The sequence below is a fragment of the Pongo abelii genome, chromosome 2, assembly GCF_028885655.2.
Source record: "Pongo abelii isolate AG06213 chromosome 2, NHGRI_mPonAbe1-v2.0_pri, whole genome shotgun sequence".
Taxonomy (NCBI): domain Eukaryota; kingdom Metazoa; phylum Chordata; class Mammalia; order Primates; family Hominidae; genus Pongo; species Pongo abelii.
Genome location: NC_085928.1, coordinates 95,551,888 through 95,568,213, shown reverse-complemented (window position 1 = coordinate 95,568,213; position 16,326 = coordinate 95,551,888). Strand labels below are relative to the sequence as shown.

Genomic DNA, 16,326 nt, shown 5'->3' with positions numbered 1-16,326 from the left:
AATAAACTTCCTAAATTGACTGAGACCTGTTTCAGATATTTGGGTTCCACAAGAGCCTATGAATGTGTGGCTTGTAACTAACAGGGTCCTCACTCATGTCAATCAAAGTGTGCACAAGTGAATGATATCTATTGAATATATTTTCCCAACAAGAAAATAAAGGCTAAGAAAAACTGATGAATTTACGATATTTCTCAGGAGGTCCTTTAGAATCTCTAAATTTCTACAGGACAGACTTAAATATTATCTTGTTCTGGGAGTCTGGAGTGGCTTCCTAATGCGGGGAAAAAGTAAGTGGGAGCCCCCCACTGGTCCATAATCCTGCCACAGACTCCTATAATCCTAGCCACAGTAGAGCCCGTTGACCCTTGAGGGCCGGCCCCAAGGCTAAGACAAGGAGCTGTCTAGAGACTGCGTGAAGGCATGCTGCAGAGAGAAAGTTCATGCTCAATCCTACAAACCACCAAGTCCTAAGGAGCTGCAGCATGGTGCCATTTTGAGGGTGTTACCCTCACTGAACTGTGTCGTACTCTGCCACTGGGGCTGAGGTGGAAGCCACAGGTAGTAATCCCATATCCTGCCTCCAGCAGAGGTGTGGCTGTGTATTTTCATGTGTCCCAAAGACAAATTCCACTGCTCATGACCTGGACTGCTACTGCTACAGGGTTTCCAGCTGCCATCCTAATGGCTGCTTCCAGAGAAAGCAACCCTAGCCTGCTCAGTAGAAGGACCAAAGTGCAGCTACAGCCACCCCCACCTGCGCATTTTGCCAGTGGCCTGAGGATCACCTCGTCCTTGTCTACCACAGTCAAGTGCCTGCATGCATCACTGTGGAGGGCCTGAGGGCAGATCTTCCCAGCCTGGCTTTACACCCCCAGGTACCTGAGCACACTGTCTAGGGGGCTGGGAATCACCCAGCCCAGTCCATCACTAGAGGAAACTGGGTACTCCTCTTGGGGTGTGAGGTGGGGCCTTCTCTACCTGCTGCTACCATAACAGCTGGCACCCACCTGCATGCCACCTGCAGATATGGGGACTGACTCCTGCTCAACCCCATGCAGCTACTGTCAACACCAGTGTGGACCACTTGGGTCCCAGAGAGTTGTTCTACCACTGCCACTACCATCACTTATGCCACAGTCACTGCCCAGGAACCTGAGAACCCACACACCAACCTGATCCCTTGCTGCTATTTCTGGCACCCAAGTAAGCCACTTAGAGGCCCAAGAATTGGCCTGCCTGGACCCACTAACACAGGATCCAGTGTATGCTGCCCTGGGGCCCAACTACAGGCATGGTCAGCCCACTGCTGCCACTATTGAGGTCCGGAGACTGGCTCACCTGGCATCCCAGTTCCCAGCAAAACTTCACTAAGGCTTTGCTAACAAACGTACCTTAAGTCACTGAGGAAATAACAGACTCAGGAAATAAACACTGGCACTGTTTATAGCCCAAGATATCATACAGAGACTACACTACTGCATGCACCCAGAATCAAAACCAAGTGTCCTACCCAACCAACACCACAGATACATCTTCAGGAAAAATTTCTCCCCAATAAAAGCGCATTCAAATAATTGGAAGAAGTGACAGTTACACCAGATGTGCAGATAATCAATGTTAGGATCCAGAAAACATAAAAAAGTAAAGAAATACGACAACTCCATAGGAACAGGGTAATTATTCAGCAACAGATCCCAATCAAAAAGAAATTCATAAAGTCCTGGAAACAGAATTCAAAATATTGATATTAAAGATGCTCAATGAGATACAAGATAATTCTGAAAAACAATATAAAAATATCAGAAAAACAATTCAGGATATGAGTGAGAAATTTACCAAAGAGACAGATATCATAAAAAGGAACCAAACACATATAGACTAAAAATAAAGGAATGGAAAAGAATATTCCATGCAAATGGAAACCAAACGTGGGCAGGAGTAACTATGCTTATATCAAATAGAATAGACTTTAAGCAAAACACTAAAAGAAGACAAACAAGGTCACTGTAATGATAAAAGGATCAATTCAGCTAGAGGATATAACCATCTAAATATCTGTGCACCCAACATCAGAGCACACAGATGTATAAAGCAAATATTAGTAGATCGAAAATTCTGGAATTAAAAAATTCATTGAATGAAATAGAAAATACATTTGAAAGCTTCATCAACAGACTAGATCAAGCAGAAGAAAGAATCTCAGAACTGAAAGGTAGCTATTTTGAAATAACCCAGTCTGACAAAAATGAAAAAGAATAAAAAAGAAGGAGCAAAACATTCATGACTTATAGGACACCATAAAGTGACCAAATATTTGAATTTTGGGTGTCCCAGAAGGTGAAGAGAAAATGAAAGGGTTAGAAAAATCTATTTAGCAAAATGATAATGGAAAAATTCCAAATTCTAGCAAGAGATTCAGATATCCACATACAAGTTCAGAGATCCCCAAACAGATATAATTCAAAAAGCTCTTCTCCCTGGCACATTATAGTAAAAAATGTCAAAAATCAAAAACAAAGAGAGAATTATAAAACCAGCAAGATAAATGCATCTAGTCATTTATAAGGGAACCCCTATCAGACTAACAGTGGATTTCTCAGCAGAAACTTTACAGGCCAGGAGAGAATGGGATGATATATTCAAAGAGTTGAAAGATTTAAAAAAACTGTCAGCCAAGGATACTATACCCAGCAAAATATCCTTCATAAATGAAAGAGAAGTAAATAAAATCTTTGTCAGATAAGCAGAAGCTGAGGGAATCTGTCACCACTAGACCAGCCCTACAAGCAATGCTTAAGGAAGTCTCACACCTGGAAGTGAAAGAACAATTACTATTGTCATGAAAACACACAAATATATAAAAAACACTGGTAGGGTAAACCAAGAAGATAAAATGCTATGATTACAGAATATCACCAAGCCACAATGGTAAATAGTAAGAGCAAAATAAAGGAACAAAGGATATGTAAAACAATGGAAAATCAAGTAATGAAATAACAGCAATAAGCCCACATGTGTCAGTAATAACCTTAAATGTGAATGAATTAATCTTTCCATTTAAAAGATATAGACTGGCTGAATGAATAAAAAACAAGATCCAAGTATATGCTGCCTACAAGAATCTCATCTTATCTGTAAAGAAACATATAGACTGAAAATAAAGGGATGAAAAAGGATATTTCACACAAATGGAAGCCAAAAGTAAGCAGGATTAGCTATGCTTATATCACACAGAACAGATTTTAAGATAAAAACACTAAAAAGAGACAAACGAGATCATTATGTAATGACAAAAGTAAGCTAGAAGATATCACTATCTAAACATATATGCAGCCAACATCAGAACACCTAGCTATATAATGCAAATATTACTAAATTTAAAGTAAGAGATAGACTCCAATATAATAATAGCTGGGAATTTCAACACCCCACTCCCAGCATTAGTCAGATCATCTAGACAGAAAATTAATTTAAAAAACCCACTAGATTTGAATGACACATTAGACCAAATGAACCCAATGGAAATTTACAGAACATTTCATTCAACAGCTACAGAATAGATATCCTTCTAATCAGCACACACAACATTCTCCAGGAGAGAATATATATTAGAATATAAAATAAGTGTCAATACATTTTTAAACATCAAAATCTTATTAAGTATCTTCTCAGACAACAATAGATTAAACCTAGAAATCAATAACAAGAGGAACTCTGGAAACTGTACAAATACATGGGAATTAAACAACATACTTTTGAATGACCACTGGATCAAAGAAAAAATTACAGATGAAATAAAACATTTCTTGAAAAAAACAAAATAAAAACACAGTGTACCAAAACCTATGGAATACAGCAAAAGTGGTGCTGAGAGAAGTTTACAGCAATGAACATCTACATCAAAAAAGTAGCAAATAAAATAAAAGTAGATTTCAAATAAACAATCTAATGTGCACTTTAAGGAACTAGAAAAGCAAGAACAAACCAAATCTAAAATTAATAGAAGGAAAGAAATAATAAAGATCACAGAAGAACTAAATGAACTAGATGCTAAAAAATAATAACAAGGATCAACAAAACAAAAAGTTGGCTTTTGTAAAAGATAAAATTGATAAACCACTTGCTAGACTAGCCAAAAAAAAAAAAAAAAAAAAAAGAGAATACCCAAATAAAATCAGAAATGAAACAGAAGATATTACAATTGTTACCATGGAAATACAAAAGATAATTAGAGACTATTATGAACAACTATACAATAACAAACTAGAAAACCTAGAATAAATGGATAAATTCCTAAACACATACAAACTATCAAGATTAAATCAAGAAGAAACAGAAACCTGAACAGAACAATAACAAGTTATGAGATTGAATCATTAATAAAAAGTCTACCAATGAAGAAAAGTCCAGTACCAGATGGCTTCACTGCCAAATTCCACCAAGCTTTCAAAGAACATGAATTCTTCTTGAACTATCCCAAAAATTGGAAGAGGAGAGAATTCTCCCTGACTCATTCTATGAGGCCAGCATCACCATACCAAAATCAGACAATGACACAGCAAAGATAAGAAAACTAGAGGCCAATATCCCTGATGAATATAGATGCAAAAATTCTCAACTCAATACTGGCAAACTGAATCCAACATTATATTGAAAAAATTAATACACAAAGATCAAGTGGGATTTATCCTAGGGATGCAAGGATCAACCTATGCAAATCAGTAAATGTGATACATCACACTAACAGAACGAAGAACCAATATATGAAGAATGAAGGTTTATAATCATCTCAATAGATGCAGAAGTACCATTTGACAAAATTCAACATCCCTTCATGATAAAAACAACAAACTAGGCATAGAAATAATATACTTCAAAATAATAAAGGCCATATATGACACACCCAGAGCTAACATCATACTGAATAGGGAAAAGCTGGAAGCCTTTCCCCTAAGAACTGGAACAAGACAAGGATGCCCACTTTTACCACTCCTGTTCAATGTAATACTGGAAGTCCTAGCCAGAGTAATCAGGCAAAAGGAAAAAATAAAGGCATCTAAATTGGCAAAGTATAAGTCAAATTGTTCCCGTTTGCTGATGATATAATCTTACCTCTAGAAAAACCTAAAGACTCTAGAAAAACTCTTAGATTTGATAAATTCAGTAAAGTTGAAGAATACAAAGTCAACATACAAATATTAGTATCATTTCTATATACCAATAATGAACTAGCTAAGAAATAAGAAAGCAATTCCATTTACAAGAGCTACAAAAATATCTGGGAATAAATTTAACCACGGATGTGAAGAATTTCCATAAGAAAAACTACAAAACACTGAAGAAAGAAATTGAAAAGGACATAAACAAATGGAAAGTCAGCCCATGATCATGGATTGGAAGAATTAATATTATTAAAATGACTGTAATGCCAAAAGCAATCTACGGATTCAATGCAATCTCTATCAAAATGCCAATGTCATTTTTCACAAAAAGAAAAAAATCCTGAAGTTTGTATTCAGCCATGTAAGAACATGAATAGCAAAATAAATTTTGAGCAAAAAACAAAACAAAACAAAACAAAAACAAAGCTGTGAGGCATCATACTACCTGACTTCAAAATACATTGCAAGGCTATAGTAACCAAACAGCATGGTATTGGTATAAAAAGAGACACATAGACCAATGGAACAGAATAGAGAATCCAGAAATAAATTCATATATTTAATAGTCAACTGATTTCCAACAAAGATACCAAGAACGTACATTCAGGAAAGGACACCCCCTTCAATAAATGGTGCTGGGAAAATTGGATATCCATATGCAGAAGAATAAAACTAGATGCCTATTTCTCAACATATACAAAAATCAACTCAAGATGGATTCAAGACTTAAATCTAAGACCTGAAAACATAAAACTGGTAGAAAAAAACAGGAAAAACACCTCAAGACACTGGTATAGGCAAAAATGTTATGGCCAAGACCTCAAAAGCACAAACAAAACCAAAAATAGATAAATAGGACTATATTAAATAAAAAAGCTTCTGCACAGCAAAACAGAACAAAAACCAAACAACCAACCAACCAACCAAACAAAAAACCAAGAGTGAAGAGACAACCTGTTGAATGAAAGAAAATAAAAATATTTGCAAACTACTCATTTGACAACAGAATGATATCCAGAATATACAAAGAACTCAGCAAGAAGAAACCAAATTATCCCATTAAAACATGTGCAAAAAATATGAATACATATTTTTCAAAAGAAGACATACAAACAGCCAACAGGTATATGAAAAAGTACTGAACATCAGTAATCGTCAGGGAAATGTAAATCAAAGCCACAATGAGATATCATCTGACCCCAGTCAGAATGGCTATTACCAAAAAAAAACAAACAAACAAACAAACAAAAAAACCCAAAAAACAAAAAACATGATGGCAAGCATGTGGAGAAAGGGTATTCCTTATTTTTTCAGCTTTTATTTTAGATTCAGGGGATACATGTGCAGATTTGTTACGTGGGTATATTGTGTGATGCTGAGGTTTGGGGTATGAATGATCCCATTATGCAGGTACTGAGCATGGTACACAATAGTTCTTTAAACCCTTGCCTCCTTCCCTCCCTTCCACCATTAGGGGTACCTATTGTTTCTATTGTTGCCATTTTTTTTTTTTTTTTTTTTTTAGACAGCGCCTTACTCTGTTGCCCAGGCTGAAGTGCAGCAGCAGTGTGATCTTGTTGCCGTTTTTATGTCCACGAGTATCCAGTGTTTAGTGCCCACTTATAAGTGAGAACATATGGTATTGGTTTTCTATTCCTGGGTTAATTTGCTTAGGATAATGACCTCCAGCTGCACTCATGTTGCTAAAAAGGACATGATTTCATTCTTTTTTATGGCTGCACAGTATTCCATCATGTATATGTACCATATATTCCATGGTACATATACATCATGAAAGACTATAGCAACAATAGAAACTGGGGACTACTATAGGTAGAAGGAAGGGAGGGAGGCAAGGGTTAAAAAAACTACTGAGTTCTATGCTCAGTTCCTGCATAATGGGATAATTCGTACCCCAAACCTCAGCATCATGCAATATACCCACGTAACAAATCTGCACATGTATCCTCTGAATCTAAAATAAAAGCCATAGGAAGGAATGAGATAATTTTCTTTATTCAGGCCACTGTTCATGGACACCTAGGTTGACTACATGTATTTGCTATTGTGAATAGTGCTGTGATGAACATGAGAGTGCATGTGTCTTTTTGGAAGAATGGTTTGTTTTCTTTTGGATATATACCCAGTAATGAGACTGCTGGGTCAAATGGTAGTTCTGTCTGAAGTTCTTGAGAAATGTCCAAACTGCTTTCCACAGTCGCTGAACTAATTTATATTCCCACCAAAAGTATATAAGCTTTCTGAAAAGGGAACTCTTACAAACTGTTGGTAGTAATGTAAATTAGTACAGCCACTATGGAAAACAGTATGAGAGATTTCTCAAAAAGCTAAAAACAGAACTACCATTCGATCCAGCAATCCCACGACTGGGTATTTATCCAAAGGAAAAGAAATCAGTATATCAAAGGGATACCTGCACTTACCTGTTTATTGCAGCACTATTCACAATAGCAAAGATAAGGAATCAACCTAAGTGTCCATCAACGAATGAATGGATAACGAAAATATGGTATACATACACAATATACTATTGTTCTCTTTTATGGCTGAATACTATTATTGTCTTTGCAGCAACATGGATGGGACCAGAGGTCGTTATGTTAAGTGAAATAAACCAAGCACAGAAAGACAAATACTCATGTTCTCATTCATATGTGAGAGTTTAAAAAGTGGATCTCATGGAGGTAGAGAGTAGAATGACAGATACCAGAGGCTGGGAAGGCTGTGTGGGTAGGAGGGGGGATGAAGATAGGTTTGTTAATGGGTATAAACATACAATTAGATAGAAGGTATAAATTCTAAACTTTGATAGCAGCGTAAGGTAACTATATTTAGCAAAAATGTATATGTCAAAGTAGCTAGAAGGGAGGACTTGAAATGATACCAACACACAGAAATGATAAATATTCAAGATGGATACCCCAAATAGCCTGTCTTGGTCATCACACATTCCGTACATGTAACAAAAGATCATATGTATTCCATAAATGTAAAATATTATGTATCGGTTTAAAACAGAAAAAAAACTCTTTTTACCCACCAGAAGGATACACATAGAATGAAGACTTCTCATCTCAGATAAACATAGCATCATTGAAGATGTAGGGGAAGTAACTGCCTCCCTCCCATAACAGGTTTGCTTCATACGGAAGGAAACCACAATATGTCCCCCAAAATATGTCTCCGTGACCTAAAAATTGTTTTCGAGCCAAAGGCAATTAAGACGAAGCAAACACAGGAAAAACTCTCTCTACTTTCCCTCTTATCTGCCTAAAGACAGGATATCAAGTCTCCTTTACTTGAGACAACTCTAGACTTTTAGGAGCTCAGAGATGGCCGCAGAGGAATCTGCAAGGAAATCTCACTCCATTAGTTTCTTCCCATATATTTACCTTCTCACAGTTTCTGGCCCTTGAAAGCCAAAAACTGCTTACATTTGTCCTGTTGTTTCTCCACAAATGTACTGTTCTTTGTGAAAGATGTTACGTAAGCCAGAGTTCTAAGCCACTGCTTTGAGTTACTTTTCATTGAGGTTTCTCCCACAGGATGTGTGCTGCAAATGTTAATAAACTTGTTTTTCTCTTGCTAATCTTTCTTTTATTACAGGGTCCATCCCAACTAACAACTCATGGAGGTTGTAGAAAATTATATTTCCTCCGTGGTGATATCTTTGAAAACTTTAAGAAAATTACTTGAATGCCTGCTCTATCCCACTTTATATTTGTGCTCTAGGTATTCACAAGAGTGGTATCAAAAACACAGAGTCTCTGCTCCCATGGAGCTTACAATCCAAAGGTGGAGGCAGACAGTAAATATAGTAGTCCCTCCTTGTCCTTGGTTTTATTTTCTGTGGTTTTAGCTACCTGAGGTCAATCATGGTCCAAAAATATTAAATGGAAAATTCCAGCAATAAACAATTCATAAATTTTAAATCGAGTACTGTTCTGAGATTGTGAAATCTTGTGCTGTCCCTGTCTGTCCTGTCCCAGTCCTGAATCCCTTTTCTGGTGTATCCACATCCATTAGTTTCTTAGTAGCCGTCTCCATTATCAGATCGTCCGTGATAGTATCACAGTGCTTGTGTTCAAGTCACTCTTATTTTACTTAATAATGGCCCCAAAGAGCAAGAATAGTGATGTTGGCAATTAAGATACGCCAAACAGAAGCTTCAAAGTGTTTCCTTTAAGTAAAAACTGCAAAAGTTCCCGACTTAATAAGGAAAGAAAAAAATCATATACTGAGGTTGCTAAGATCTATGGTAAGAATAAATCTGTGAAGTTATGAACAGTATATTACTATAATTGTTCTATTTTATTATTACTCTTGTTAATATCTTACTGTGTCAATTTATAAATTAACTTTATCATAGGTATGCATATATAGAAAAAAATATGGCATATATAGGGTTTGGCACTATGTGTCATTTTAGGCATCCACTGGAGTCTTGGAATGTACCCCCTGTAGATAAGGGGGGGCATTACTGTAAATATACAAAGAAAGAATATTATTTCAGATAGCAAACAGTGCTATAAAAATATAAAAGTAATTTTATATAAAAGTAATTTTAAAAATAAAAAGATTTGATGAGTGTTTCTTATTAACAGCTCTAGCACAGAGTAAGGCTGATACAAGATTTCATAAAAACTCCAACTCATCGTGTTAATTAGTTCAACCATGGTGGAGGACAGTGTGGCGATTCCTCAAGGATCTAGAACCAGAAATACCATTTGACCCAGCAATCCCATTATCGAGTATATACCCAAAGGATTATAAATCATTCTACTATAAAGACACATGCACACATATGTTTACTGCAGCACTATTTACAATAGCAAAGACTTGGAACCAACTCAAATGCCCATCAATGATAGACTGGATTAAGAAAATGTGGCACGTATACACCATGAAATACTATGCAGCCATAAAAACGGATGAGTTCATGTCCTTTGCAGGGACACGGATGAAGCCGGACACCATCATTCTGAGCAAATTAACACACAAACAGGAAACCAAACACTGCATGTTCTCACTCATAAGTGGGAGTTGAACAATGAGAACACACAGACACAGGGAGGGGAACATCACACACTGGGGCCTGTCAGGGGGTAGGGTGCTAGGGGAGGGATAGCATTAGGAGAAACGCCTAATGTAGATGATGGGTTGATAGGTGCAGCAAACCACCATGGCATGTATATACCTATATATATATAACAAACCTGCACGTTCTGCACATGTATCCCAGAACTTGAAGTATAATTAAAAAAAAAAAAAAAAAGAAAGAGGAAGAAAACACTAAAAAACAAAGCAAAACAAAACAAAACTCCAACTCACTGCATACAGACAGATTCTGAGCCCGCAGTGAGAAAGGGAACCACAGCATGGTCGATTTGGGGTCGTCTATTGGAGATGGATGTTTCTAATACAATGAGCCCCTCAGATGAACAAATTAAATTCACATTTAAACCATGGTTACCGGGGAAATCCTATGGGTGAGAATCCACAGACATTTTTGAGCTTCTAATGTCGACAGCGCTGTATAAGAAGTAATGGGGAGCGAATGGGGAATCAACGAGAAAAATTTCTTACCTTTAGATTATCACCTCAACTTCTAGCATGACTTTCCTAAATCTCAGCAAGACGTGGCTGGTCACAAAATGGGATGCTAACATATTCCCGTGCTGCATGTCTGGATGAACACATGGCTAGGCTGGGATTGTAGCAACAGCAATGACTACCACCACTACAGTGGAAAACACTTTGACAATCCAATGTGGAACTGTATATTAGACACACATTTAGGGCACTAATCTAGTATATAAATTGCACAGTTTTTAATCTCAGCTTAAACTTCCTTTTAGCCTTGAGACCTTTGAGCCAAACTCTGTGTCTCTTGTTTCCACATCTGGAATATGGGAATAAGAGAACTGACCCTACTGGGTTGTGGCAGGGATTAAATAAACTACAGTCATCCCTCAGTAGGAGCAGGGATTAGGTTTCAGTTCCCCCTCCCCACATATACCAAAATCCTCAAGTTGGCCACGCAGAACCCACATATATGAAAAATGGGTTGGAAAAAATCTGTATCATAATCTGTAAGGGAACCCATATAGCTCAAACCCATGTTGTTCAAGGGTCAACTGTAACATAAAATGTGTCAATTCCACCCAGTGCCACACAGTAAAACTCACCACACAGTAATAGCGTTAGTAGTTATTATTGTTTAAAATTACAGAAAAAAGTTCAATCCCAAGCAACTTTATATAACACCTTTTAGAGAGTTATAAGGCAACTGTAGGTTAAATGCTTTGTAACTAAGTCATTAGCAAATCAAGAGCAAAAAACTTTGCAGCCTTTTCTAACTTTAAGGAGAGAATAATTGCCTTAAAATTAGAATACAAAATAAAACCATCCAAATCTTTCTGTGGAATGATGGGACTTAATGGTGCAGAAAGAGTAGGTGGGATTTAATTTAGTGCTTTAATTTAGCTCTCTGGGCTTTTGTAAAGAATAACTACAAGGTATCATTTTCATTATTGTGTCAGATTATCAGATACCTTATTTATGTACTGATTTCCATTTTCTTTTCAAAGTTTGGTTATACCTTTCTGTTCAGAAGTCAAATAAAACAATGATATGCTAAAAAGGCTCTGTGAGGTGAATGACAATTCAATTTCCCCCAGTGTTGGCTGGTTGCATGAGAAAATAAGGAACCGGAACAAGTTGACAGGATCTTTAGTTGACTAGATTTATTTCCCAGCATTTTCAGGGTGTGTTAATTGTAACATTTCAGTTAATGAAAAATATTGTGATTAAACACTGATATGGGTGATAAATGGAATTTTGAACAGATATGATGGTAAAATGCTATTTTAAAAACATTGGGAGGAAATAATAAAAACTCTTTTGTTGATTGGACCATTATTATGAGTAAATTAGGCTTCCCAGGAAGGCAATAATTTATTCAAATCACCAGGCTACCATCATCATAATTATTCATGGTGTTACTGAGCTGCTATTCCACTTAAATATAGTGTCATTCTACGGAAAGCTTACATAAATTATAAAAAAGGTAGAAAGATACAGAAACATTAAAATATTAGAAAAAGCAAACTATTTTAGACTAAGAATTATACCAATTATCCTTATTAATAATTATACTAATTATTCTTATTAATATTGATGTGTAATGTAAACAGAGAAAAAAGCACAAATCATAGCTGTATGGCTCAATGAATGATCCCACAGTGAGCCATAACCACCACCTGGGTCAAGAGGTAAAAGTTTCCCTTCCTCCTCCTTCTAATTATTACACTCTCTTCTCCCTGCAAGTGAGCCTGGTGACTTCTAATACCCATGGCTCGGTTTGTCTCTCTGTGAATTCCATATGAATGGAATCATACAATATGTATTTATTCTCAGTTGTGTAACTTTGATATGGACAGGAGACAGGGAAATAATGGGTAGAAGAGGGTGGTTTCCTGGCAAAGGCCCCACTCTCAAGCCTGGAAACCTGTGGCCCTAAATGGGAACAAGCATTCCTGTTTTCTTGCCCAAAAGTTGCCATTTGGCCTGCCATGTCCCCTATCATGTACCCATATAAACCTCAAACCCCAGGTTCCATGAGCAGATGAACAGAAGAGCAGAAGAGCGGCAGAGAAGGAGAGAAGTAGTGGTGAAAAGGACATGTGGATCCATGGAGGCTACTTAGAAGGCTATAGCAATAGTCCAGGAGAAAGACGGTGTTTTTTTAGGTGACCAAAAGCCAAATGTAAGACGTTAGTGGGATATGGGAACTAAAACTATGAATGTGATTTAAGCAATGTACTATACTAGTCAATGGTGTAACTGTAGTCTGAACTCTTTGGATTACATCTAGATTATTGTGTTCATTTTAGAGAATTCCAATTTGATAAATTCAAAGGTATCCAAAGGACAGTGATTAGGACTATGCCAGGACCAGGAATGGCAAAGTGGAGTTGGGACTGGAGTGAGAAAATGTGAGACTGGAGGAGAAAACAGAGCAACCCAGAAGTGATATTAAAAAATTCAAGAGGTATTTTATGAAAAGTGATGGTTTTACTTATTGTTCTGGAAACAGAACTAGGATCAATGGGAAGAAGCTATAGGGAAGCCTACATTAGCTCAGTATAAGGAAGATTTCCCATGGTTGGAGTTGCCCAATAATGGAATGGACTGTCTTCTGCTGCACTGAGCCTGCTTCCCTGGCAGAGATGTGTAAAGTTTGAAGAGATGCTGGGTTAAATCATCTCCCTGACCTCATCAAACCCTTTAAGATTCTCTGATTCTGTTAAAGTATGATTTTTTTTTGAAAAATTATTCCTAATATTACTATTAATATCCCTACCAATACTATCATCACTTTCTACCATTTAATAAAAATATATATGCCAGGCCCTATGCAAAACATGTTATGAGTATTATTTAATTTAATCTTTGCAATACCACTTTATGGTGGGTAGTAAAATACAATTCCTATTTTTAGATAACTTAATTGGGGCTTGGAGAGGTTAACTAATGTCATAAGGATACAAACCCAACCTTTTGATTCTAGAAACAGTTTTTTAAACTAGTGCATTATACCACCTCATGAAACCCCTTATTCTACTATATGCCAATTAATCTCATACTGAGCTGAATAGTTTAACCAATTTTTAACATTCAAATATGAAAATATATGAAATGCTGTATTTCCAATGACAATGTATATTCAATGTCACAGTTAGTAACTGTGTCAGTCAGAATAAGGGTATGTTATGCCTGATAACAAAAAACCCTCAAATCTCAGTGACTTAAAAACAACTAATGTTAATTTCTTGCTCATGTTAAGTTTTTATAACAGATCATTATAGGGACTCTGTTTGTCACAGTCATTAAGTGACTGGGCTGACTGAACCACCATCATCTTGAATGTTTCTGGTCACAGTGTCAGAGGAAAAGATAATCTGGAAGGTTTCACACCTACAATGTAAATGTTCTTGCCAAGAAATAACACAGGCGCTTATGCTCCCAATTAGTTGGCTAGAATTAGTTGGGTTAGTTGGCTCCACCCCCAAACAAGGAAACCTAGAAGTGCAATACAACCATGTGTTTGGAATCTGGAGAGCTGGGAATATTTGGGGAACAGTGTCAGTACCTACTATATAGACAATAAATCTTCAAGGATGTCAGAAAACATGCAAACAACTTTTGCTACATATATTTCAGAATTTCTACCAAGAATATCGACTATTCACATTGTTCATTTACCCCAAGTTGAGAGAATGTTAGAAGACAGGAAATCTAGAAAACATGCTGAATTCTGGTAAAGTTCTTCACTGTATATGTAAAATATAACTTGAATCATAATTATGTCTGGGATTCAAGCCCTGGACATGCCAAAGTAGTATATTTATTTGCGTTTGGGCTAGATACAAATGTTTAGATGGTAAATGCAGTATTTTACTCCGAGTTTCATTGTACCTACTTAAGTAAAGCCATTATTGGTGAACTGGGAGAAGAGAATACTAAACAACCCAAGCCTTACATTAGGTTTTGAATATTAAGATATTAGAATAAAAACTATTTCAATGCTTCATAGAAATTTTATTCTGAAAATCCTTGGCAAGGCAAGTCCATCACTGTCAAATTAACTGCAAGTGTGCTATTAAAATCTCTATTTTACTTATATAAAAATATAAACCTCTTAAAATCTTTTACTTTCTGATAAATATTTGCAATAATACAAAATAAAACAAGTAATTCATCTTATTTCTTGCAGAGACTCTCAGAGTACTCAATTGAAATTTGAACTACTTTTATCCAGTATCTGTGACAAAATATAGTTGTTTTATTTATAAATACTCCATGAGTTCAACTACAAAACTAAAAACTGACAATGAAAATATAAAGACAAATCAGTGGCATCTTTGAAGCATTTCACTGGAAATGGCTGTTAGAAGATAAATTCTTGTTGTAAGTGATTTAAATGCTTGAAGAAAAAGTACATGTGGTGTTGGTATGCTAAAAACGTAATTAAAATGTATATTACAAATGTTAGTTTAGAGAAGAACTGATTTTAAAAGCCAATGATGTTTCCTGTAAGGGCACTGCTGTGGTATTTTATAATAGATGGTACCTTTTTCTAATTTGAAAGCTACATATTTTAATAGAGAATGGCCCAAAATGTTTTTAAGGTCAAACTGGAAATATGTTGATGATTTACAAAAATGTAAGCCAAGTGCTTTATTATATTATACTACCAGAGTGTTATTTTAGTTTAAAAATATCATTAAATCAGCACAAACCTGCACTTATCATTTCCTACACATTTTTCACACCAAGCTGCCTTCTGACTATGAGTAATCTGTTAATCTACTCTTCGCCTCACAATCCGTCAAAGTGACAGATTCATTCCTTTCCTAATACATAATATCTTCATTTACTGTATGCCTTGCTGCAACTTTCTTTTTTGCTAGCACTGAAATTTAGAAATTCACAAGCAAATTTAGAGAATGTCACATGGCTGGTTGTTCTTGTTCGCTTCCATTTCCTCTGTTATTCCAGCAAAAGCCACTAAAATTTTTCTGGACTTCTAATGTGAATTAGTAGTATTTCCAAAATGAAGGCAATTTCAGGTTTCAATAGGAGTGTTGTTGAAAAGGTTGGAAGAGGGCAGATGGCAAAAAAAACAAAGTGCATCCTTCACCAAGTTAAAACACTGATCATAATGGAATTTTCTTTCAATGTTAGTGGCCAATGTATAGATTCTCACCCCCTACCCTCAACCCTTAGTAAGGTGTCAAGGAAAAGATATTCTTTTGGTAGTTAAGAGATGAGCTGCCCCACAGCAAAAAATGTAGTTTCATTAGCATAAATGTCACTGCTTAATTGAAAGCAATACTATGATTTTACTTAAGTTGAGACTTTCATTTTATCATAGTATTGAGATCAGACCAGGCCAGATCTCAGGTTTCTTGTTCACTGCTATTTTGATAATACAAATGATTCTACTGCTTCAAACTTGTTCACTACTAATTCAACAGAAAATATTTTACTCTTCTTTTCTTGCAACAGATTACAGTTGCTTTTTAGTTTATTAGTTCTGCAAATAAAGAGGATCAAAGACTGAAAAATATGAGAG

At 36.1% G+C, this 16,326-nt stretch overlaps 1 protein-coding gene across 19 annotated transcripts in view; it reads right to left on the bottom strand.

Moving 5' to 3' along the window:
- CFAP20DC (CFAP20 domain containing) overlaps positions 1–16,326 on the bottom strand; it is a 355,007-nt gene that overhangs the window by 88,431 nt on the left and 250,250 nt on the right. The gene's annotated exons all lie outside the window — the stretch shown is intronic.